The 25,319-nt window shown below is 39.1% G+C and overlaps 2 long non-coding RNA genes across 17 annotated transcripts in view; one reads left to right on the top strand and one right to left on the bottom strand.

Annotated features, from left to right (window-relative positions):
* Positions 1-25,319, bottom strand: part of LOC108391663 (uncharacterized) — a 284,047-nt gene that overhangs the window by 248,558 nt on the left and 10,170 nt on the right. The gene's annotated exons all lie outside the window — the stretch shown is intronic.
* The window catches only part of LOC118972528 (uncharacterized), a 465,003-nt gene that overhangs the window by 435,992 nt on the left and 3,692 nt on the right, over positions 1-25,319 (top strand). Inside the window, exon 8 of one of the 3 annotated variants that reach the window (XR_012128946.1) lies at positions 23,058-23,191. The exons of 1 other annotated variant lie outside the window; for it this stretch is intronic. This is a non-coding gene — a long non-coding RNA (uncharacterized lncRNA). Of the gene's footprint in view, positions 1-23,057; positions 23,230-25,319 lie in introns of those variants that run through there. One more of the 3 variants, XR_012128943.1, reaches the window with a different exon arrangement.

The following is a 25,319-nucleotide window of genomic DNA, read 5'->3' as shown; positions in this document are numbered from 1 at the left end:
CTGTTCTAAGTTACATGAAATGTAAGTCACTCTGTGATATTCATGATGGCTGTCTGGGAGCAGTTTTGCTTATTTAGTCTGAGAGAAAGAATCTTAAATACCAAGAGTATGAAAGCTCATATTGTTACAATGAGCCATACTGCAGTTGTAAGATTCAGCTAGACTCTGTAAAAATGGAACTCCAGTTAGGAATTTGTTAACAAGGCCAACTCCTGGTTGGGTATATTTGTAACGTGGCTCAGGGCTAAAGTTTCAGGTCAGCCCACACTACGGGAGAAAATAAAGTCCTCTGTTCAGTTTAGAAAGAACCACTCAGCTCAGAATGTAGGAATACAAAAGATTTGGGATCCTCATTTGTCTTGGGGCAGTCTTCCAGAGATTTTTCTCCAGTCTCTTCTATTTCTACTCTGCCCAGAACCTGACAGATTCATATCAAGTGAGAATCACTGCTGATAAGCCTGGGTCCTTCCTGTCACTGCTGAAGATAGTGAAGATAGTAATCCATCTGCGGGGGCAAATAAGGTTCCTGATTGCATACTGCAACCTATTTTCTGTTTGGTTGGGTTCTAGGTCTTTAGGTCCCTTCAGAAAAATTCTAGAATTTCTAACTTTTATGGTTCAGTGGAACATCTTGAAAGTCTGTTACTTAGAGTTAACAGCATTTCCTGCACCTCATTACACAACTTCCTTAGCTGTTCTAAAAGTGGCTTTGGGATTTTTTTCCCCTAGGGAAGGCGGAGGGTCAGGAAGCTGAGTAGCAAGATAAAAAAGCACAGTTCTGGGAGGACTGGTCCCAGTTCCTTTCCCTCCAGTGACATTAGCCATACACGCTGAACAATTTCATAGCATCTAGACACTCTTTCACAATGTCTGTGTCAGTGTGCACACCTGACGCTTATTACCTCAATAGTTCCCCCAAACAGTATGTTACATAGAGGCATATATAAAGACTATTTACATATGGACACCTATAAATGTTTTTTAATGGAAACTTCAAGGTATGCTTTTCTAACTTGCAACATGTTCTTTACTTTTCTGCCCATCTTTCTGGAAGAGAATATCCTTTTTTGGAGGGGAGAGGGGTGAAAATGTATTTCAGTCACATTTATTAATTTGAATGCATTTTACTGTGCTTAATACAATTCTGAATCACACATAGCTTATAGGATAATTTATATATCCTGTATATATCCATGATATTTGCAGTTCTTCAAAAATATACAATTAATGAGTTCTCAATGAACAATATTCAGGTCTACCATTGAGGAATACACAATACCAATTCACTGAAAAGATCAAATGCTACTAATTTTAAGACCTACATTCCCTCTCTTTTTGCCTCGTATCCAGATTTTTTAATTGTGTTGACTTGGTTTTGTGTCTCTGATAGTTATAATTGAATATCTGGAGTTATCCTTGGGACACCTGTATCCTGTTGTATGGTTGGAAATGAGTGGATTGTGTGCAAAGAGAACTAAATGTGACCGAGCTCAGAGTCTGGACCAGGCACTCTGCCAGGTATTTACACCTGGTGGTTAGCTCATTTAATTATTAATGCATAATGAACTCGTCTACATATGTGCACTGGTGATGGAGAATTTTCTTCATAGAAGTAATAAGGAAATGTAGGCAAAAATGCAAATAACCTGATAGGAGGAAGGCAGTCATACTCCCAATCCCCAAAAGTAATCACTGTTCAGTCTATTCCCTCACAATAATTTTGCTACGGTTAGGCTTTAAAAAAACCGTAGTTGTAATGATACTATATGTATAATAATAATATATACATGTAATTATGCACAATTACAGTAATAATATAAGTGCAATGATTTTAAATTATATTTTCAGTTAACTTTAAAAATGCTTTATGAGATGGTGTGGTTACAGTCTTTTTAAACACTTGCATTTTATTCCATCTATGGCTGTATCATATGTGTCTTAATCACTGTAAAGTTGAGCATGGACATTTTAAGCAACTTAAAAAGGTTAGATAAAAAAAAACTTACATTGTCATTTTAAGTTAAAAAAAAGGAAATCCAAGTTAGGTCATGCAAAGAAATCAAAACCTTCAAAAATATACAAATATTTCATTTTATAATTATCCTACAGGCCATGCATAATTCAGAATTGTATTAAGCATATTAAAGTGAATTCAGATTAATAAATTTGACTGAAATACATTCCCACATTCTTCCCCACCCCCCACCCCACACCCGCCCCCAGAAATAAAACTCACTGAAACCTAAATTCCTTGAATTCTGTATGTACTTTTAAAAGATAGCTAAAAACTTGTAGCAGTGAGATAAGGAAAGCAAGCTACTATTTGTCTCCTCAAACGAGGACTTATCTCGCGCCACCAGAAACACCCTTTGCTGCAAATAGTCATTTGACTTAGTGTATTAGTTTCCTAGAGCTGCCATAACAAAACCCCACAGACAAGCGACAGAAACTTATTTTCTCACAGTTCTGGAGGCTGAAGTGGTAGATGAAGGTGTCGGCAGGCTGATCTGTCCTGGGGCGTCAGTCGTTGGCCTGCTGACGGCGGCCTTCTCCCCAGGCCCTCACACAGCCCTTCCTCGCTGTCCATGTCTGAGGCCACGTGTCCTCTTCTTATAAGGACTTCGGTTACACTGGACTAGGATCCACCCGTATGACCTCATTTTACCTGAATTGCTTCTTTAAAGGCCCTGTTTCTGAAAACAGTCACTTCACTTCTGAGTTACTGGAGGTTAGGACTTCAACATGTAAATTTTGGGGTAACACAACCCAGCCCATAACAGTTAGCAAGATTAGCAGGGACAAGAATCTCTCCCTTTTTCTTTTCTCCTAGGATGTCTGATTAACAAAAAAAATCGTCCTCTTCTTTTAAAAAAATGGAAAGAAAAACAGATGTAGCCCCTCTGTAACACTCCCTCACCCTACACCACCACCAAGAAAAACATTTTTTTTTTAACTTATTTTCTTCATTTGAAGTCTCAGATCACATCTGTATTGGGCATGTTTTCAAATCTTGGGCAAGATCTCAGAATAGCAAGGGGCACAACTTTTGCACTAAATTCCTTTCAAGAAACAGCCACAGTCCTGCTGCAATTTCAAAAGAAGAAACAAAAAGAAAATGCTAGTAAAATTGCTGCCGTTGACATATGCTCGAGGCCAGCTTCCTGGGATGCCACAGAAGCACTGTTCTTTGACTGTCTCCCAACTGTTTGTCCCAATTGGACCCCATACCAAAAATAAACTATATTTTCTTCTCGGGACCTGATCATAGAATCTCCTACCAACTCCAAATATGTGAATGTCCTCCTTGAAATATATCCTTAACTTTGTAAAGATTTTGTTAAACACCAGAAACCTAAACTTCACTCTAAGAGAGGAGATTTTAAGTGGAAACAGTCCAGGGAAGCCTCTTCTTTGAAGAAATGGCCACTGGCTCTTTTGTTCTTTTATTTTCACAGGAGACATGGTGAGGGATTTCGTATCCCTTTCTGTATCTTTTTGTGAAATCTAATCCTGTTTTGCTGGCGGTCGCTTTCCCTGTTCAGTTTGCCATGCCAGCAGGGGTGAAAAGTTGCCTTTAACCCATTTCTCAAGTTTATTAACATGGTGCTGCTGAGGCAAGTCAGTCCTCCCAGTGACTGCCTGGCTCCCAGCTGAAGTATCCACTTTCCCTATGATATATTATCATAAATACAATGCCAAAAATTATTATGTTTTGGACGAGGTGACTGATTCTGAATTTCCTGGCTCTACTGAAATGAAAATAGAAGACCACTCAATACCATAACAAGAGTTCATTTGGAAAGACCACTTTTCCTTTCTTGTGGATGGATGGTGATAGTATGAGCTGAAATGTAAGACTCTTGGACCTTTTTGTGTTTTGTGACCTTGGGCAGGGAAATGCAGAACCAGTCCACCTGCCTGGATCTGGGAGGGCCTCCCCTTTGCTAAGGAACCTGCCAACTGTGGGCTAGACTATGCGATGGCAAGGAGGGACGCAGTACTCCTTCAGTCTGTTATTGCATCAGAGTGAAGAGGAGCCCCACCAGTGAAACCAAATGTGGTCATTTCAGGCTAATTCACCTTCTCCTCCTCCACAGCTAAAGGCTGTGCTTGCAACCCCAAGATGTCCATTTTGCAAGAAAATACAGTCATAAGCGGAAACATTTGAGAGTGGACAATTTCAGGAAAATGCCTAGAAATACCACTCATGAGCAATTGCCTGCCAATATACTTAGCACAATGGCAATTTGAATCATTTTGTAAGCTATTTATTAAATGTGTGTGTCCTCTTCTACACTGTAAGTTCTGCGAAGGCAGGGATTGATTGAGTGAATAGAGAACTGAAGGAAAGAATGAATAAAAGCACCACAGAGAAAGTACAGGATTTGGATTTAGAAGGCTTACATAGGAATCCTCAGGGTTTAATTCTGTAATCATAATGATTTTTGTAACAAAACACCTGTGTTCCTTATACCATGCTGAATATTTTAATATTGATTTTTTTTTCCTACAATAGAAATAGCTAGTATTTTCTAAAAGTTGTCTGAGTTCCTGATTCTTGGGTGACCAACTATCCCAGTTTGCCTGGTACTAGCAAAGTTTCCAGAATATGGAATTTATGGCACTAAATCCAGGAAAGTTCTGGGAAACTGGGATGAGTTGATCAAGCCGAGTCAACACTGAACTAGTTGCTTTTTATTTGTATGTCATCTAATCCTCACCAAAGTACTATTAGATAAGAAGTTACTTTTCATTATCCCATTTTACAGATAAGGCTGTGGAGGCCCAGGCACGTTAAGGAACAAAAACCTAGGGCCGCTTTATTTGGGAACCAAGGCCTAACTGTATTATGAAGCTCCACTGCCTCACATCAGAAAAATGGGAACTGTAGTACCCTGCTTCATGGATCTTACCTGACCATTGAGGTGATGATAACAAATTCAATAAATTCATGTGCAGCATTTTACTTTCTGCAAAGCCCTTTCTCATTCAAGCCTACAGTGAAGAGAGGTCATTAAAACTAAGTTACAGTCGACCCAAGTTGACCGTTCATTGAGAACTTTGTGGCTGTCCCTCCAGGTTCCAACCAACTGTTTCTCACTTCTATTTTTAGAGAAGACACAGACAATTGGAGAGGAAGGGAAAGATAAATTAATCTTCATCAGCAAGTTATTTCCTCCAAAGGGACTTTTTAATCATTATTGTAATGAAGCTTTCCTTTTTCCAAAGTCTGTGCTAAGGTTGAAAGAACAACTTGAACAGGAGAATAAATGAGTGCTTAAAGTGGTGAGGTTGTAAATTGCCCATCAGGCCCAAGGATTCATGGTTGGTTGCATTCTTTCTGTTTATCTCCAAGAGTTCCCTGGTCCTTCACCTGAGAGTGCCCATAGTAATGTATATTTTTCAGTTTAGCCAAATCCCAAAGTTACAGGCAAGAAAGAATTTAATAAGTTGGGGGGAGAGGAGGACACATATGCATTCAACAAACATAATAGAACATTCTCTGGTAGGTCAAGCAAGCTTATATAACTAAATTGAAAATAAATGCCTTAGAGATTAAGCATACAACTACATGTCAGACTCTTGAAGAAAATGCAGAAAACTGACTTTCAGTTATACCTGATGAGGTATCGTATTTGTAATATGTGATGATATTTTTAGGCATATCTTTGGCTCCCCACTGCTTTTAAACTTGGGCACAAACACCTTGTCTTGGTAGTGAAGGCCTTCTACAACACATGTCCAGCCTTATTTTTCTCTATTCCCCAGCCTTTATTTCACACTGGGCTTTCCTATGTTATCCTGCTTCCGTGCCTTTATTCAGGCTCATGCTTCCACCTAGAACTCCCTCCCTATTCCTCATCTCCACCTGTGAAACTTGTATTGGACATCTGCTTCTCCCTTTATTCAGTTGACAGCACCCTTTAGAATCTGGGGGGCCTGTCCTGCCCAAGCGCAGTCAGTGGGTACAGAGGAACTGAGCCTGTCTTTGACTGCTGAAGTAGGTCTGTGTGTATATTTTGCTGGACTTATCAGGAGGGAGATACTCTCCTTGGTGGTACCCAGGGGAGCCAGGGAAGCTGGTGTCCATCTTTCCTTGCAGAAGGAAGAAGCCTGGGTGGAGACAGAACCAGGACAAGGTGAGACAGCCAAGAGTTGGAGAGTCAGCTGTCCCGAGGCATCATTTAGATACCCTGATCCAATCGCCCCTAAAGCAGGAGACCTCTGATTTTTTTCAGTTTGCTAAATTAACACATTTTTTCTATTTTTGCTTAAACTGGTTTGATTTGAGCTTCTGTCACCAAAAGCCAAAAAAAAAAAAAAACAGATCCCCAAAATATCAGTCATATAAAATCCTACCCGTATTTATGGGTTCATTTCAAAGGTCACCTATTTCCTAAAGCTTTCCAGGCCTCGAAAGAGGGATTACCCCTTTTTACTTCAAAATCTCCTTGTGCTCTATACTTCTCATGATATTTTTCATAATCTACCTTGGGTTGATCTATCTATCAATCCCATACAGTCTTGACTATAATATAAGTACCTTGAAGAAGGGGCTGGGACTTACTTGTTTTGCTTTGCTCACAGTTTTGCACATAGTGTTTGTTACCAGTGAAATGCATTAAATCCAATTAACTTTGCACTAAACAGTTTGAAAGACATAGGTTGCCCCAAAATAGCTTTCATACCTATTTTGTTCAGAGGTCAGAAAAAAATTGAATTGGGAAATGTAGAAAAGAAAAAATGTGAGAAAAGGCATAAATATGTTTATTTCTACATTGTCTACAGTGTTAGCAATGTGGTTACTGTGATTTATAATGTACATAAAAATGTCATATAGTAAACAAGGTAGAGATTTGAAAATAAATTGTCTATCAAGGACTTCAGGAAAAATACCATGAGAAAATAGGGGCTTTTCAAATCAGATACCTGGATTTGACCTGGACTACTTTCTTACGTGATTCAGCAATGAATTCCTTAATATTTGTGAGCCTCCATTTCTTAATATCTAAAATGACACAAATAACTGTCATCAGAGGATTGTTGTGAGGATGGAGTGACGAGAGATATTGCTTCCTAGTGTACAGTTCTGGCTGTTGTCACAATATCAATGATTTAAATAAGAAAGATTTTTATTTCTCTTTCATGTCAGAGGGTACACATAGCCCAAGGCTGGTATTGTGACTCCACAGTGTCATGGACCCAGGTTCCTTCTATCTTGTGGCTCTGTCATCTCCACTTCGTTGTTTTCATCTTTAATTGTCCAAAATAGCTTACCACCCTGACTTCATTCCAGCCAGCAGAAAGAGGTGAGACAAAGTTGGGGGCATGCCCCTTATTTAAAGATGCAACAGAAATGTTCCACTTGATCGTTCACATCCCAGTGGACAGAACTTAGTTATACATCTAATGTGGAAGAAGTTAGGAAACACACCGTACATTCTCAGTAGCAAAGGCTCAAATAATGTTATGGTTTTCGAAAATACAGTCATTACTAGAGAAGAAAAGGAAAACTTGTATTAGGGCACAATATGGGTTTAAGTTGGGCACATTTCCTGGTGCACCTTTTCCCACCCCCTTTTTGGTAATAGGTATATTAAATATTCTGAGTAGTATTTGCTCATTGTCGGTGGCTTTGTTAACTGGCAAGATCCTTTTGGAAAGCAGCATAAATATACATAGGAGTTGTGACAATCCAACTCTTAGGGTTTCATTCAAATGAAGTAATACGAAAGTAGAAGCTATTCATTCCAGGGTTACTGGAAGAGCACAGTTTTAAATTGTTTTGCTCTTCCACAGTAGCAGAGCATAAACCGTCCTTTCTATTTCTGAGACAGCTTCGAAATCCTCAGGTGCCGGTCCTTCACACCATGATGGGCCAGTGCTGACTGGATTAGAGATTCTGACAGGCTAGGTTCATGGGAAATGGGTCTCAATCAGGTATTAGTGTGCAGGAGGTATTTGGGGGATCAATACTTGCAGGGAAGTGAGGTAAACAGGACTGAGCAGAGGGAGAGGTGATGTGTGATGCCACAACCGCGAAGCTTTAGCCAATCCCGCACAGACGGAATGGTCCTTCAGAGCTGTCCTGCATCGTCTCTCATCGAATGTGGGCTTCCCTTGGGAAGGAGCTATGCCTTTGGGTGGACAGGCCATCTCTGGGCCAGGGCAAGTCCTGGGGAGGAGCTCACCTGAGAGGTGCCAGTATCCAACAGTGCCGGCATCTGGGAGAAGGAACACCTCCGTCCTGAAGGGGGCATCTGGGCTGCGCAGACCTGTGCTCCCTACAGGGGTCAGCACTGATCTATGCTGAGCTAATAAGATGCTGCTGAATCAGAGTTTGAAATGGGTGACAAGTAAAATGGAAATGGGGAACAAGTTCGCTGCAGTGTTTGAAGTGTAGTCTGTGAACCCATGTGGTCCTCGGAGCTGCCTGGCTCCTAACCTTCTCAATCCCTGGCTGTTCAGTGGTTTCTGTTACCAAGGGGACCTTAAATAATTTGCCAGCAATCCAATGATTATTATGAATATGACAATATTATGCAGCTATCAAAATGATAATGTTATTTCTATTACAATGTCAAATACAAAAATATGTCCAAGATATAATTTTAGGTGAAAGTGAACAGAAAATAATGTCTCTTTATGTAAACATTAGTAAGTAAAAGTAACGAATTCATCCAAGGGCATTATTGAAATAGTGAAAAGACAACCTATTAAATGGGAGAAAATATTTGCAAATCATATAATATCTGGTAAGGATCTAGTGTCTAGAATATAGTAAGAACTTTCAGCTCCTACAACTCAACAACAAAAAGACAACACAATTAAAAAATGGGAAAAGCACCTGAAAAGACCTTTCCCAAAGAAAATACACAAATGGCTAACAAATACAGGAAGAGATGCTCAACATAAGTCACGAGGGAAATGAATATTGAAACCACAGCGAAGTACCACTTCATATCTACTCCATTTGCTATTAAAAAGAAAAAAAGGAAAAATAGCAGTTGGCAAGGATGTGGAGCAGTTGGAACCCTTGGATATTTTTGGTGGGGATTTAAAATGGTTTAGCCACTGTGGAAAAGAGTTCGGTGGTTCCTTAAAAAGTTAAATTTAGAATTACTGTATGATGCAATGATTCCACTCCTACGTATATACACAACAGAACTGAAATCAGAGACTCAAACAGATGTTCATGGATGTTCATAGTAGCTCTGTTCACAGTAACCAAAAGGTGGAAACACTCCAAATGTCCATTACAGAGAAATGGATAAACAAAATGTGGTATACCCATACAAGGAATATTATTTAGCCACAAAAAGGAATGAGGTACTGATACATGCTACAATATAGACGGACTGTGAAAACATTATGCAGCATGAAAGAAGCCAAGCCCAGAAGGCTGCATCCTGTGTAATGCCATTTCTGTGAACAGTGACTCCATCGAGACAGAATACAGATTGGTGGTTGTCAGGGACTGAGGGGAGAAGGGAATGAGGAACAACTTTTTAATGTGTATGGGGCTTTTTTGGGGGGTGATGAAAATGTTTTGGAACTAGCTAGAGGTGGTGGTTCCATGACATTATGACCACACTAAATGCCACTGAATTGTTCACTTTAAAATGGTTACAATTACATTATGTGAATCTCACCTCGATTGAGTAAAAAAGGTAATGGAGAATAAAAGGTAATATTTTCAGAGTAATTTGTTTAGAATAGAGGTGATTTTCAAAAGCATTATATCACCCTCTGTGGTGATGGATTTTAACTACCTGTATTGTGGTGATAAGGGGTTATGCATATATAGGTAGACTCTTTTTGCTGTGGAGTAAATTACTTGCTTCCTAAAAGAATTAAAATATTTAGTATGGGACAAATATTTCTCATAGAGTATTAGTATGAACAGGCTGCATCTGGAGACAGTGTGCTGTGATAACACATCCTTCAGCAATGTAACTTTTGGAAGTAAAGTGATTGGCAACTGGCTCTTGTCCTTCCAAGCATCCTGAGTGTTGTCATTTCAGTAACCTCAATTTAACACAGTGCTTCACTGTATGCAGTTGCATTTTTTGGATGACACTTATGTTCTGTTGGCATGGTTTATTTGTAGCACCTTTAAAAAATTATTAATTCTTTTATTATCAGTTTTTGGGTATAAGACGTAAGCATAATATAGTTCCTTCCAGAAATTCATATAAGAATGGAAATAGAAAATGAAAACACCCATCGTTCTACTGCAAGAATGAAAGCATTAAATTTTGTTTTTACACACTCATGTGCACACCCACATGTATATATAGTTATTAGGTTATATTTACGGCAACAGATAGTATTATGTTATCCATGCTACATTTTTGACTTAAAAATGTTGTGAATAATTTTCTCTAGCATTATTCTTCTAATACAGCATTTTTAATTTATATAGTTATACCATAAACTATGAAACTGATCATTAGTTTTCATACATATAATTTTTGTGAGTATTTCTGCAATTAGTCTATTGTGCTCTATTATAACCATTCCTAGCTATCTTCCTCATTCATAGTTACCTTCTTTATTTTGGGGGGGGGTGGCGGGGAGCGTAGCTTCCAATTTTTACTATAAAGAGAACAATGAGATGGGCACTCTTGAATTTAACCCTCTTTGTGTTTCAATTCAGTTTTCATACAGGTAACTTCTTTTTTATACTGAGATATAATTGACATATAACATTACATTAGTTTCAGGCATACAGCATAATAATTCCATATTTGTATATATTATGAAATGATCATAATACATTTAGTTAAAATTTTTTCCTTGTGATAACTTTTAAGATCTACTCTCTGAGCAACTTTAAAATATACAATACAGTATTATTAACAGTAGTCAGCATGTTCTACCTTACATCCCCATGACTTACTTATTTTGTAAGTAGAAGTTTGTACCTTTTGACCCCCTTCACCCCCTCAACCCTCCTCTGGCAACCACCAATCTGTTCTCTGTATATGTGAGTTCAATTTTTTTGTTCATTTCTTGTTGATTTTAGATTCCACACATAAATGAGATTATTCAGTATTTGTCTTTCTGTAACTTATTTCATTTAGCATAATGCCCTCAAGGTTCATCCATATTCTCATAAATGGCAAAATTTCCTTCCATTTATGGCTGAATAATATTCCATTGTGATATATATACCACATTTTCTTCATGCATTCACCCATCAGTGGGCACTTAGGCTGCTTCCATGTCTTTGCTGTTGTAATGCTGCAATGAGTTTCCTAAAAGAATTAATATGTTTAGTATGAGATAAATAATTCTCAAAGTATTAGTATCAACATGCTGCATCTGCAGACAGTGTCCTGTGATAACACATCCTTCAACAATGTGACTTTAGATGTAAAGTGACTGGCAACTGGCTCTTGTCCTTCAGAGCAGCCTTAGTGTTGTCTGAGTTAGTGTTTTCATTTCTTTTTGGGTAAATACCCAGAAATGGAATTGTTGGTTTATATGGTAATTCTATTTTTTATTTTTTTGAGTATCCACTATAATGCTTTCCATAGTGGCTTTGTCAATTTACATTCCCACCAGCAGTGTATGAGGGTTCCCTTTTTTCCACATCCTTACCAGCACTTGTTATTTCTTGTCTTTTTGATAATAGCCATTCTAACAAGTGTGAGAAGGTATCTCACTGTGGTTTTGATTTGAATTTCCCTGATAATTTGTGACGTTGAACACCTTTTCATGTGCCTGTTGGCTTCCTGTATGTCTTCTTTGGAAATATGCCTGTTCAGATCCTGTGCATTTTTTAATTGGATTGTTTGGGGTTTTTTGCTATTGAATTGTCTGAGTTCTTTAGCCATTTTGGATATTAACCCTTTATCAGTTATTTATGATTTGGAAATATTTTCTCCCATTCTGTAGGTTACCTTTCATTTTGTTGGTAGTTTCCTGTGCTGTGCAGAAGCCTTTAGTTTGACATAGTCCTGCTCGCTCATTTTTGCTTTTGTTGCCTTTTGTTTTGGTGTCAAATCCCAAAAAAATAATTGCTAAGACCAATGTCAGGGAGCTTACTGCCTACATTTTCTTCTAGGATTTTCACGGTTTCAGGTCTTACATTCAAGTCTTTAATCCATTCTGAATTGGTTTCTTTTTGTTGGTGTAAGATAGGGGTCCAGTTTTATTCTTTTCCATGTGACTCTGCAGTTTTCCTAACAACATTCATTGAAGTGACTGTTCTTTCCCATTGTATATTCTGGGTTCCTTTGTCATAAACTAATTGACCATATATGCATGTGTGTTTATTTTCTGGACTTTATATTCTGTTCCATTGATCCATGTGTCTATCTTTACACCAACACCATGCTGTATTTTGATCACTATAGCTTTGTGATACAGTTGAAATCAGGAAGTGTGATGCCTCCAACTTTGTTCTTTCATTTCTTTTCACTTTTTTGTTGTTCTTCCACTTCTTTCTTCTTTTGGCTATGAGGGTTCTTTTGTGGTTCCATACGAATTTGAGAATTGTTCTATTTCTGTGGAAAATTCCATTTGATTTTTGATAATTACATTGAATCTGTAGATGGCTTTGGGCAGTATGGCCAGTTTAACACTACTAATTCTTCCAATCCATGAGCATAGAATATTTTTCCATTTATTTGTGTCTTCTTCAATATTTTTCATCAGTGTTTTATAGCTACAGTTAAAGCCCTAAAAGCAAACTCCCAGAGCTAGAATATCTTGTCAAAAAGGTAATATGGAAGATTTTATGTGTTGATAAGTTGCCTTCCTCTTAGATTACCGTAATTTCCCCATCCAACAAGAATGTCTGAGATCATGTCACTATTCTACATCCTTGGCAAAATAGGCACTATCTCTAGTAAGTGTTTTTAATATTTTATTTTTGATTAGACAGTAAACAATATGGTTTATATATCAAAGGAAAGTAAGTGTACACAAAGGAAAGACTCACTCCTACCCGTGTATACCATCTCTCTCTAGGAGCAACCAATACTAACAGTTCTTGTGTATCCTTCCAGAAATAACTTATGTGTTCATAAATGGTAGCAACGCAAACACCCTGTACTGTGCACCTTCTTACCTATATATTTTGAACATAGCATCTTCATTTTTTTTAATGGTTATACACTTTTCAACTGTTGAAAGTTATATACTTAACATATCCCCTTTTGATTGACATTTAGGTTGTCTTTAACCTTCTGCTGTTACAGTGTATTGAACAATTACTTTGTAAATCTATCACTTTGTACATGCACAAATGTATGTGTGCGTGAGTTAAATATCTGGGTTACTAGACTCAAGGATTTTTATGTTGTTATTGTCTTATCAAAAAATAAAAAGCAATGAGGGAGAGGAAAGAAAAAAATTAGAGAATTTGGTGAGTCTGGTGGTTATTAAATGGTGGGAAATGTCACATATTTTTCCCAGATTGCACATCTCTGAAGTTTCTTTTTTTTTTTCCCCCCCCAATAGTCTCAGTCATCTTTTTAAGGGGTTAGAAATTTCAAAAGAGATTGGCAGGGGAAAAAAATGGTTGCTAAAAACCTGATAGCAGAGCTGCTTCCAATCCTACAACAGATGTTTTACCATCAGTTGAATTCCGATAAGAAAGAGCAAATACCTTAGAACAGGGAGAGCTAAGCCTTTAAGCCCTGAAGGTGATATTACACATTTTTTTCTTCAGAAACACAAAGTGAAATTACGTTTAGGGTTGGGAAATAGTTTTCCAGAGATGAGGTCCATCTACAACATAAAGGATTAAAACTTCCCCAAACCTCAATTAATGTGTCTTTGTTAATAGTAAAACTTTTTAATGGGAAAAAAGTTGCTTTAGTTTATTTTTAGTAAACTTAAAAAAAAATAGCTTGCAAACAGTGAAGTACACAAATCCTAATTGTATAGCTTAGTGGATTTTCACAAAGTGATCCCATCCCTGTAACCACCACCAAGATCCAGCAATAGAACAGAAGCCTCCATGTGCCCCTCCAAATCTGCCCCACAAAGTAACCATTTTCTATTGCCATCAATCAATTCTACTTTTTAACATTATATAAATGGAAAATGTAGAATGCACCTTTCTGTATCTGCTTTCTTTCATCCATCGTTATATAGAATTCATCCATGATTTTGTTTTTACCCACCATTCACTGCAGTCCCTCCACAAATATTTACTGAGCATCTGCTATGTGTCAGGCACTAGGTACTAGGGACACAACAGCAACAATATGGCCAAGCTTTCTGCTTTTCTAAAGTTTATGTAAAGAGATTGTCCCCTGACTCTGAAAATGAATATCTGAGGATTTAAAAGTCACTGCTTTCCAGAGAGAAAATGAGGTTTTTCATCACAGGTATCTATTTGTCTAGAAAGTCACAGGTATGGTCAGGCTAAAATATGCTTCAGTGGAATTCTACATCATATCTATAGAATCTCCCAGCATCATTTTCCTGCTATATAAGAGACAAAGGCCTGAAATAAAATCTTGGTTGCCTTGTCAGAGTTGCATTCTAGCACAGTCCCTTGACTGAACAACGGTGACATGTCTGCTAGGCAGGACAGTGGGGAAGGAAGTTGTCTGTATCTTTGAGAAGCTATTTCCGACATGCTTGTTTTGCAGAAGAATTCATAGATGAGCAGTGGCCATTCATGCAAACGGTTCTCTCCTTTGAAGTTATACTTTCTGCCTTTACTCAGTTTAGGAAGTGAATCGGGAAACAGAGTTCATGTACTCAGTGAAGATATCCCCACATCAGGAGGGGATACAGAGAGGATTATTTGGAGACTGTCCCACCTGAGTCAAAAATTCGAGTGCATGCATATATTAACTTCAGATTTGATAATAATTATTGACATTCATAAATGACTGAAAAATCAAATCAGTACAACACTGAGGTAATTAAATATGTACTGTTATCAAAAGCCTTAAACTTTTTAAGAGCATTACAGATAAATATAAAGTCCCTGTACCTACCCGTCATCCTCAAATGTGTCTCCTCTTCATTTCTCCAGATACGAATTAAGAGGACATCCTTTTAGACCTCTTCTTAAATTTTTATGCACGCACACACGTATGTACTTTTCACACAAATGATATACACATCATGCTGCAACTTGCTTTTTGTTCTTGCACAGTGTTTTCCTGAGATCTCTCCCACTGATGTCAACTTGGTTCACTCCTTTTAACTGTGATACAGTGTTCCACTGTGTAAGTGTACTGCTTACTATTTTTGTAGTCATTCTTTTTCTGAGGACGTGTACTCTCCAGTCTTATCACTCTTACAAGCGATGCTGGCATGTGTTCTTGTGCATGTGAACAAGTATTTCTCTGGACACACATCAATAAGTGGATGGATTATGCCATTGCTTCTTTAAAAAAGCATCTTGGTTTTTACTGCTGAGGAAGCTCCTTGAAGACTGCTTAGGGATTACTTGTATCTGTGTCACCAGAACCCGTCGCAGAGCCCTGCCAGCCAGCAACTGCTTTCCACAGCCTGAGTGGAGATCCTGGCTTTCCTTTATCTCTTCACTTTCCCGTATCTCAGTGGGGTCCTCCTTGCTTACTGGGCATTTAAAAGGTAGCACCCTAAGGTCTTTGTTCTTGGTCTTCTTTTGTTTCTCCAGTCTCTTTTTGTTAATCAGAAGCTGTCTTCCCTAGCTGCACATTAGAGTCAACTAGGGGGCCTTTCAACATTCACGAGGGCCCAGGCCCACTCCCGAGGGGCTCTGACTTAATCGGCTCACACTGGGTAGGTCCCAGGTAATGGTAGTTTTCTCTCATGGATGTCCACGTGATGCTCATGGGCAGCCAGAATGGAGATTCACTGCCTTCGGTTAGTGGTTTTCCAAGTGAAGACCCCCCAAGAGTAGTACCACTATCCCCTGTAATTTGTTAGAAGTACATATTCTTGGGCCTGATCTCAGAACTGCTGAGTCTGAAAGTGGAGGGTGGGGCCCTGTAATACGTTTCAGCGAGCCCTCCAGATGGTTCTGAAGCATGCCACATAAAATTTGTGAAACACTGCCCTGGGCAATCTCATGCGTTTCCCTGGCTGTAAACATGTAGAAGACTTCCTTTCTCTCCTCTCCAACCTAGACTGCTCTCCTGAACACGGCCTGGGTCACTGACATTCCCCTAGGGTGCCTCTCCAGCACCTCCACTGCTCCCCACCCCACTCCAAGCCACCAAACTATTTCCCTTCAGCCGGCTCCATGCCAGTGAAGAGCACCAGTGACCTGAAGTTGCTGGAGGCAGAAACAGGGGGTTCATTCTAAAAGTCTTTTAAAATAGGTAATACATTCAGGTGGCTTAAAACCAAGGAGGTATAAAAAGGTAAACAATGAAAGTCTCCCTCCTACCCTTAGCCCGTGTTACAACCGAATTGTGTCCCCCAGCAAATTCATATGTTGAAGCCCTAACTATCAATATGACTGTATCTGGAGATAAGGCTTTTAAGGAGGTAATTAAGGTTGAATGAGGTATGAGGCCCTAATCCAATAGGACTGGTGTCCGTAAAAGAAGAGGAAGAGCACAGAGGCGCACAGGTGAGAACCCAGAAGGGCGGTGGTTGTCCACAAGCCAAGGAGAGAGCCCTCACCAAAAAACAGCACCTTGGTCTTGGGCTTCCAGCCTCCAAAACTGTGAGAAAATACATTTCTATTTGGTAGTTGGGTTTGGTATTGTGTGACCGCAGCCTGTGGTGGTTAATTTTATGTGTCAGCTTAGCTGCGCCACTGGGTAACTAGACATTTCATCAAACATTATTCTGGGTGTTTCTGTGAGGGGGTTTTTAGATGAGATTTGATGTTTAAATGCGTAGACTGAGTAAAGCAGATTGCTCTCCGCAATGAGAGAGGGCCTAATCCAGTCAGTCGAAGGCCTGAATAGGTCAAGAAGGCTGCTCTCCCCCAAGTAAGAGAGAATTCTTCCTGCCCCACTGCCTTCAAACTGCGACATCAGCTTCTTCCTGCCTTCAGACTTGAGACTGAAGTATAGGCTTTCCCTGGGGCTCGAGCATGCTGGCCTTTCAGGTGGAACTAAGCCATTGGTTCTTCTGGGTCTCCAGCGTGCCAGCTCACCCCGCAGATTTGGGGATTCGGAAGCCTCCATGATCACAGGAACCAGTTCCTTATAATAAATCTCTTTACACACACACACACACCCTTTGGGATCAGTTGCTTTGGAGAACCTTGACTAATATGCACCTTAGCAGACTAATATATTCCCTACCTGCCCAGTTCCCAGTCTTCTCCCCAGGGTAACCACTGTGCTTATTAGCTTCTTATGTATCTGTACAGTTTCTTTAGAACATATAACCAAATAATAACATGGAATTTTCCTTCACTCACATACACACACACACATACACAAAGAACCATTCCTTTTACAGATGCATTGAGTTTCATGTGTGCATGTATCTTTATTTAATCAGTCTGCTCTAGCTTATATTTTCATCACTTGTGATTTTGTGCCATTAGAAATGATACTGCAGTCAGTGAAGAACCTTGTGCATGTCATTTACCACATATGCAAAAATATTTGATGTACAAAATACAGATTGCTAGTCAAGGCTATGTGATTTTGCAGTTTTTATAGACTTGTCAAATTGCCTTAGATGTTGCATCACTTTAGACACTGAACAACAATGTATCAGACAAAGTTCCCTAAAGGCTTAATAACTGACTTTATCAGGATTTTGCCTGATAGCTAGAAGACTGGTATTGGTATAGTTTTAATTTGAATTTTTCTTATTGTATGCAAAATTGAGTATGTTTTCATGAGTTTGCAACATTTGTACCTCTTTTCTTGTGAGCGGTCAGTTGATACCTTCTGCAAATTTTTCTTTTGGATTGAAGGAAAGAGAGCACTTTGTGTTACGGGCTGAAAATACATTTTCTCAGTTTGTCATTCAATTTTGGTTGCAGATTTATTTTTGTTTTGTAATGAAGTTATGTATTTCAAGTTTTTTTGTAAGGCTTGTGGATCTTGAGTCATAATTAGAAGACCTTCCTTATGTCACAAATATAAAGTAATTACTCCCTCCTGTTTCCTTCTAGACCTATTTTAGTTTAACTTCTATGTTCATTTCTTGATTCATTGAATATGGATCAAGCATGTATTTAAAGAATGAGGTATAGACTCAACTTTATTATTACTGTTCCTACCAAGTCCTTTTAGTAGTATTTTGTTTTTGTCATTATTATGTCATGCCACATGGCCACCAAGTCATTCTACCATCATGCAGTGTATGGTCCATGTTTTTTCCAGTCAGTTTAATTTATATCAGAAATGTATTCATTCATAATCCACTATCACTGTATTCATGTATTAAGGCCTTATAATATCTGGTATTAATACTAGATTCTCCACATTGCTCTTCATTTTCAAAGTTTTCTGAGCTGTTCTTTTTGGTTTATCTTCCCATATAAACTTTAGGCTGATTTGCCTTATGCAAACAAAACAAAGATAACAGAAACAAACTGCTACTATTTCTCTTGGGGTTCCAATCATTTTATAAACTGTCGTAGGGAGAATGGCCACCTTTGTGATATTCAGTCATCTTAGGAACTGTATGCATTTCCATTTACTTACATCTTCTCTGAAGTCTTCATTGGTGTTTAAAAATATCATTCATATAGGAATTACACTTTTCCTGTTATTTCTGTTCCCAGTTACTTTATTGCTAATGTATGTAGGGTTTTTATTCTTTTACATTCTATTTTTACTGGCTATTTGTATATATAAAAGACAGCAATTTCTGCATAATAATTTTGGGACTCATTCTTGATATGCCCCCTGTGTCATCCCTGTTATAACATCCTTCCCCATGTCCTGTGGATTCTACTTTGCCCGCGTACAAACCCTGCCACCTCCACCAACGTCACCCTTACTCAAGCCACTGTGATCCTCACAGGAACAACACCGTTCTGCCTCTAGACTCCATCCTCCACAGAGCAGCCAGAAGGATCTTTTCAAAAACAAAGAGTGTCTTGTGATCCCCTTACCTAAACTATTCCGTGGCTTTCCATGGGTTGAAAATAAAAAGCTAAGTCCTCGCCTGAAAGACCCTATGTCACCTGGCTCCCGGCTCCCTCCCAGCCCTGCTCTAAGTCAGCTCCGAGTATTCACAGACCTCTAGGCACAGGGGCCTCTGGGTTCTGAAATTCTCCCTTCCTTCCTATCCAGACCATGCCCTGCTGTTCTCTCTGCCAAGATTATTTTTCTGCCCATGCTTTAAGGGACTAGCTCCTTCTTATTCTCTAGGTTTCAGTTTACATATTACTTTTCAAGGAGAATTTAATCTTCTCTACAATACTTAGAGCAGTGTATAATTTTATACCAGCTCATATATGTGCTTATTGTATGTTTGTCTTCTCCACTAGACTGAACTCCTCTGCTGTCTGCCAAGTGCATGGCACATAGTAGCTACTCGACGAGTCCTAATTGAATGAATGAACACACGTTTTCCCTGTTTATATAGTCAGGGTTTGGAAAACTACTTTCTTCCTGCTACTCAGATATTATTCTCCATTCATGTTTAAATTCACAGTTGCTGTATTTCAAGTGTTCATATTTCTAAATCACAAGCTCCCCTCAAAAGCCAGATTTACCTATAATAAATCTCTTCTTAGTGTCTGTTCACATATATACAAAATATATATACAGTTATTTTCAAATAATGAAACTCATTGAATGTTACAGAAAACCAAAGTCATGCATAATTTATAAGAAAAGATTTTACTAAGGATGGTGATACCATCATATTTTCTTTATATATTGTCTCAGAAACTATTTTTCTCATTAGGAAAGTTATATATTCTTGTTATAAAAAAATAATCAAAGAACATGTAAATGGGTATCATAGAAATGTAGAAAGTGTAAAACATCTCCATAACTCCTAGTCCCAGAGATCATAGTCATATGGTCAGTCTGATGTATATCCATCTTTGTGGGCATTTTTTCTGTGTGTATCCTCTTCTAGTGCATGTGGAGATTCTGCTGTTACTGTTTTATTATTTTTTGTCTTACTATTATAGGACCCAACTAGAAGAACAACACTGTGACTTGCTTTTATTTTTTTTAGTTTTTTAAAAATGTTTGTTGAAATATTTATTTATTGAACAAGTTTTTATTATAGTGGTCAATTTATTAAATAGTTCTTTAAAAAAACTTCTCAAAAATAAATTTCTAATAATAGTTTGCTAACAGTAAAAAATGTGGGAAAAGAAACAAAAGGAGATGGGACACCAGCACAGTGAGCATAAAATGGGACTCTCCCTGCCAAGCAGGAGGCATGGTCACCTGGTTTAGGAAGGCGGAAGGGGATTTTCTGTGCTAACTCCTGAGGAAATCAATTCATTATCTCCTCTTGTTTACAGATTGCTCCTAGGGATCCAGTGGTGAATGCATGGATGGTTCATGTTCACCCATGGCCTCACACTCTAGAGGCTGTTATATGACCCCACGGTTTCCACATTTCAGTGGCAATTCTAACGTCATGTCCTCCACCACTATCCTAGTGGGGGGTGGGGGCGGCTGGCTGGCACTGACTGTGGGAGAACATTCTGCTGGCTGGGAACGCGACAAGATAGGAGCATACCCTGGAGGTATGCTAGATACATGCTGCCATTTGAGCAAATCTAAAATATTGGGGTCCATTAAGAGAAGAAGAGCTCATCAAGCCACAGCGGGGACATGACTGCATTTCACCTGAGTTTCAGAATGCTGGATTTGGGATCCTCAGAACTGATGATTTTTTAGTTTAACATATATGGCCAGGCTGATAGAGACAATAACAGAACTTTTGGTTTCTGCCTCAGGGAAGCTGGAATCTATTTCTCATTAGCTGTGGGTTGCTTTTAGTGTCCTAAAACACAAACTCTTCCTTACTCTTTAATAATTGCCTAATATTTCATGGTTTTACATCTCTTGACAGTTCTTTTCCCTGTTCACCTGATCCGTGAAGTAGGGAGGGAGATTCTTCAACTGTGTCAGATTTATATCCTCAGACCTCTGCCACTCCTGGACAAAAGGACTAAAGTCACTGCACACGGAGTCATTTCCCTACTGCAACCTCCATACCTTAGAGCAAATTAAGTTCAACAAGGTCCAGATTTGTGTTCAGAATTAATGAACTGAATCATCCGCTATATAGTGTTGATCTAAAAAATTTTTCCTGGGTGAATTTGTGTTGCTTGCTGTAACCAGGATTCAGGCACCACTCCCACTGTGGTGAGAATGCCTGAAAGAAAATTCGCCTGCCAACCTTTAATTTTTTTTGTAACTGCACCTCTTACACAGAGCCCAACAATAGCTGAAGTTTATTCCACTTATGCTCACCATGAATGCCACCAGTATGTACCGTCAGACCTGTTTTTGAGTAAAAAAACAAAACAAAGAAAAACTCCAAAGCCAATTTTATTTTTCCAACGTCTAATAGGGGCTTGACAAGACACTAATTGCTGGGCTTACATTTCAGGAAGCAACTTATTTTGTGTTACTGGTGCCAGTTAATACAAAGGTGCAGTACATGATGAATATGCCATTTACAAGTGGCATTGATTTGATATATGATCTCATTAACAGGCCAAGCTGGTGCATGTGATGCATCTTTATTTTCGCACATTAATTTGGAAAACAAAGATACTCCTCTCTGCCCCCAGTCCTTCTCCATTGTCCTTAGCAATCACAGCAGCTGAGATATTTTAAAAAGTTCTTTAAAAGCATTTTTTTGTAGTGGGCCCCCACATAAGCTCATTATGGGGAATTCAAATCTTGTACCACTTTTACAATTCTAAGGCAGGCCTCTTGGTTTGTTCTGTTTCTATAGGAACGACTGTAGCACAGCCTGAACAACACAGAGACACTGGACTGAACCCAGGGCCATAGTAGTTTATAAAAATGGCTGTGGCAGTGACACTACCGAAGGCCAATATTCCCAGGGGCAAGTGTTACATTTACATAAGTCAGTGGTTTATGGTGTTGGAAAGACATTCTCCTCCTCAACCCCACTTGGCCTGATGTCTGGAATCTACCATCTGTGACAGATGCCCTACACCAGACCTCCTGTTGACCTCTTCCTGCATCTGGCCTGATATCTGAATTTCCACTATTGTTGGGCTTTTTACTCATTGAGGATGTATTGCTGAATGTAAACATTTATCCTGTACTAAGCTTAATAAATCATAAATGCCGACAACGATCAGTATAATCTCATGGTTTAAGAGCACAGCCTTGAAATCAGGGAGCCTGGCATTAAATCCCTACCCAGCTATTCATTTGCTGAGTAACCTTGGGCAGGTAGCTATCCTCTCTGAGCCTTCCTTTTCTCCTCTGGAAACTGGAGCTAATGCCTGCATCCCTGAGGACATCCCTGTACCTGTGAGTTGTCAGGATAATTGAATATTCTCTCATCCATTGTGTTTAGAAGTAGTAAGTAATCACTGAGGTTTACCATTATCATACCGTCTGTACAGGCAACACACCAAGCACTGTTTGGCAGAGGGGATGACTTCTCTGCATGTGTAAAAACTGTTTACCATACAAAAACAGTGGGGGTTTTTTGTGTTTTTTTTAATGTTCAGAGGGAAAATTGTTTTGGCTATTTAAAAATTCTGCCAGAAAAAAAAGCCTGGTGCTTGAAAGAATACTACAAACCGCATTTCACCAGAGCGTGAAAAAGAGGGAGTAAAGCTGTTTTAAAAAATGAAGAAAAAAGAAAATTGAAAGGACAAGGGAGCTAACAAGGATGAATGAGAAGAAATGCATGTTCAAAGAAACATAAGCAAGCACATGGCTATTTTCTTTCCCAGTAGAAGGGCTCCTGGATGCGGAGGGGGTGGGGCGGGTTCCCGGGGAAAGAAGCACTAGGCAGCCAGGGCCCTTCTCCGGCAAACTGAAGCGGGAAGCACTCTTCCTGATTGGTAGGCAGCTTAGAGTGACGCCGCTAATTGGACACTGAGAGATCACTTGCTCTGTGTCAGCCACTAGGCCTGCACTTTATTAGTCATTTTCACAGCATTCCTATGAGGCAGGTAACCATGATTATTTCTCTGTTTTCAGGATATGGAAAGGATAAGGAAACTACCCGCTGCATTGGTCTCTTACTTGCGGTGCTCACAATTCTGAAGTTGCCACTGGGGAAAGCCTAGCTTTCTATTCCAGAAAAACTTGTATTCCAGAAAAAAGGAATCAGGGTAAGATTATAATTAAAGCAAGACTTACTTCCCATGAGTAGCGGAGCCATGAGAAACAGATTACCTCAGTCATTTCTGGGGTTTTGTGTGTGTGTATGACAATAACTTCCATAAAAACAAACAAACAAACACTGGCTCTGAAGACTAGGAACAAATTTTGTGGCACTAGTTAACTCATTCATTTAAGAAATATTTATGAAGTGCCTATTATATACCACCAAGGGGATACTTGGGGAGGTGAGATAGATTTGCTTTCTGCCCTCATGTGGTCTGAAGTCGAATAAAGGACACCAGGCAACAACAGCAGAAGGTGTGAAGCAAACTGGGTGGGAAAAGTTCAGGGCCAGGTGGCATTCCGCATCCTGGCGCCTCTCAAAACGCTCTAAGAGTTGTCAGATTCCATGCTAGCATATCCTTAAAACTGTCTATGTTGAATGTGTACTTCCAGAAAATGGTAAAATTGCATTTGCATACATTGTACCGCTTTCTAGTTTGGCTTCCATTTAGGAGCGGTTTGTATCTGAGCTTGACATCCAGCACAACTGAATCACTTGTGTGTTGAACTGTCAGAATGAATCTGAAGGTCTCGGTCCACAAGATATTAGAGGAGGTGGAATGAGGATTTGAGGCCCAGTGTCTCAAGCAAGTATTAGTGGGATTCATTTGTGGTTCCAAAGTCTGGGAAACAGCATAAGCAGGGTCTTCTGGAACAGTAAGTAGGCCAGGAATACCTGGTGAGTGAACAGCTTGGTAGAATTGCCATAAGCTAGTCATGAGCGGTGTAGAGCCATCTTAAAAACAGGAACTTTGACTTTCCAAGTAGGCTCAAGAGAAGTTACTTAGAACTTCAGATAGAGCATTAAGAAAAAAAAATATGTTCCCACTGATCACATTCAACAGTCCAGGTATAAACGATCAAGAGCAATTAGGTAAACATCTTTATATTACTGAGCTACTCAGATTAATAGAGATCACAGCTATGGAGGTAAATTCACCCCAGTTCAAATCCCGACTCAGCACATTCTAGCTCCGTAAATGCTGGGCAAGTCACTTAACTTTGCTGAATCTTATTTTTACCATCTGCATAATGGAGAAGGCCAGACAGCAGGACTGCTATGAAGATTAAATAATTAACAGAAAGTAGGAACTCAATGAAGAGAATCTTACATCATTATCACTAACAGTATAACTTTCAGTACACTAATTGTATTATAACATAGTTTTCTCTACATTATGCTTTGCTTTAAGTCAGGATTTGGATGACTTTAAAAAAACATGGTCATTCACCCATGTAGCAAGCAAAGATGACACATTTTCTGCCTACCTCCACTCTGCAGACATGAAATTGGATCAGAGAGGGCCCTGCCCATGGCTACACAGTTGGGCCTCCCCTGTTTATTTCCCAGCTTTGGTGCTTCATTGCCAGAATCCTGTGCAACTCGGTACCATGAGCTTATCTGTTCTAGAACTACCCACTGCTGACCACTCAGGAAACTATTCACTTGAATTCTGGCTCCTGATCACTCCCTATCAGTCCGTTGTGGGTTTTCCCTTTCTGTGGAAATAGATGGATTTGCTTCAAATTTCCTTCCTGCTGTTTTCAGTGGAGTTGTACAGTCATTTGTGATGTCATCTCTCACATTTCCATTGACCAGATTATCTCTCCCTAGTGACTCATGTCAATCATCACTCCTTTGGGATCCAGTTTTCATGAAGAATTGGCCAAAGAACTCTTCCACTTAACCTATAATAACATTCAGTTCCAGTAAAGCCTGGAAGGCGAAAGGCCAAAATTTGTACCCCTGTTAACTCTGGATGACCTCAAAAAGCTCTGCTTTTTCAGAACAGATTGTGTGATGGGCCAGTTTATTGTAGAATCCACTTACCCCTGAACTCAGGTAATTCTATATTCCTGTCTATAGAACAAATCTCCAAACTGTGTATCTGTGTGTGTGTGTGTGTGTTCGTATGTATAAAAATGTCATTTTAGCACAGCTGAACCAAAGCAGAAGGGTTATATATATTCATTCAACAAATATTGCTGGAGCAAGACTGTGTGCCAGACCTGTTCTAGGTGCTCGAGAAATAGTTGTGAAATATCAAAGAAATAGCCAGGATGATTATCATT

Source organism: Manis javanica, chromosome 3, assembly GCF_040802235.1.
Source record: "Manis javanica isolate MJ-LG chromosome 3, MJ_LKY, whole genome shotgun sequence".
NCBI lineage: Eukaryota > Metazoa > Chordata > Mammalia > Pholidota > Manidae > Manis > Manis javanica.
Note: the sequence above shows the minus strand (reverse complement) of the source record. Positions and strands in the feature narration are given on the sequence as shown.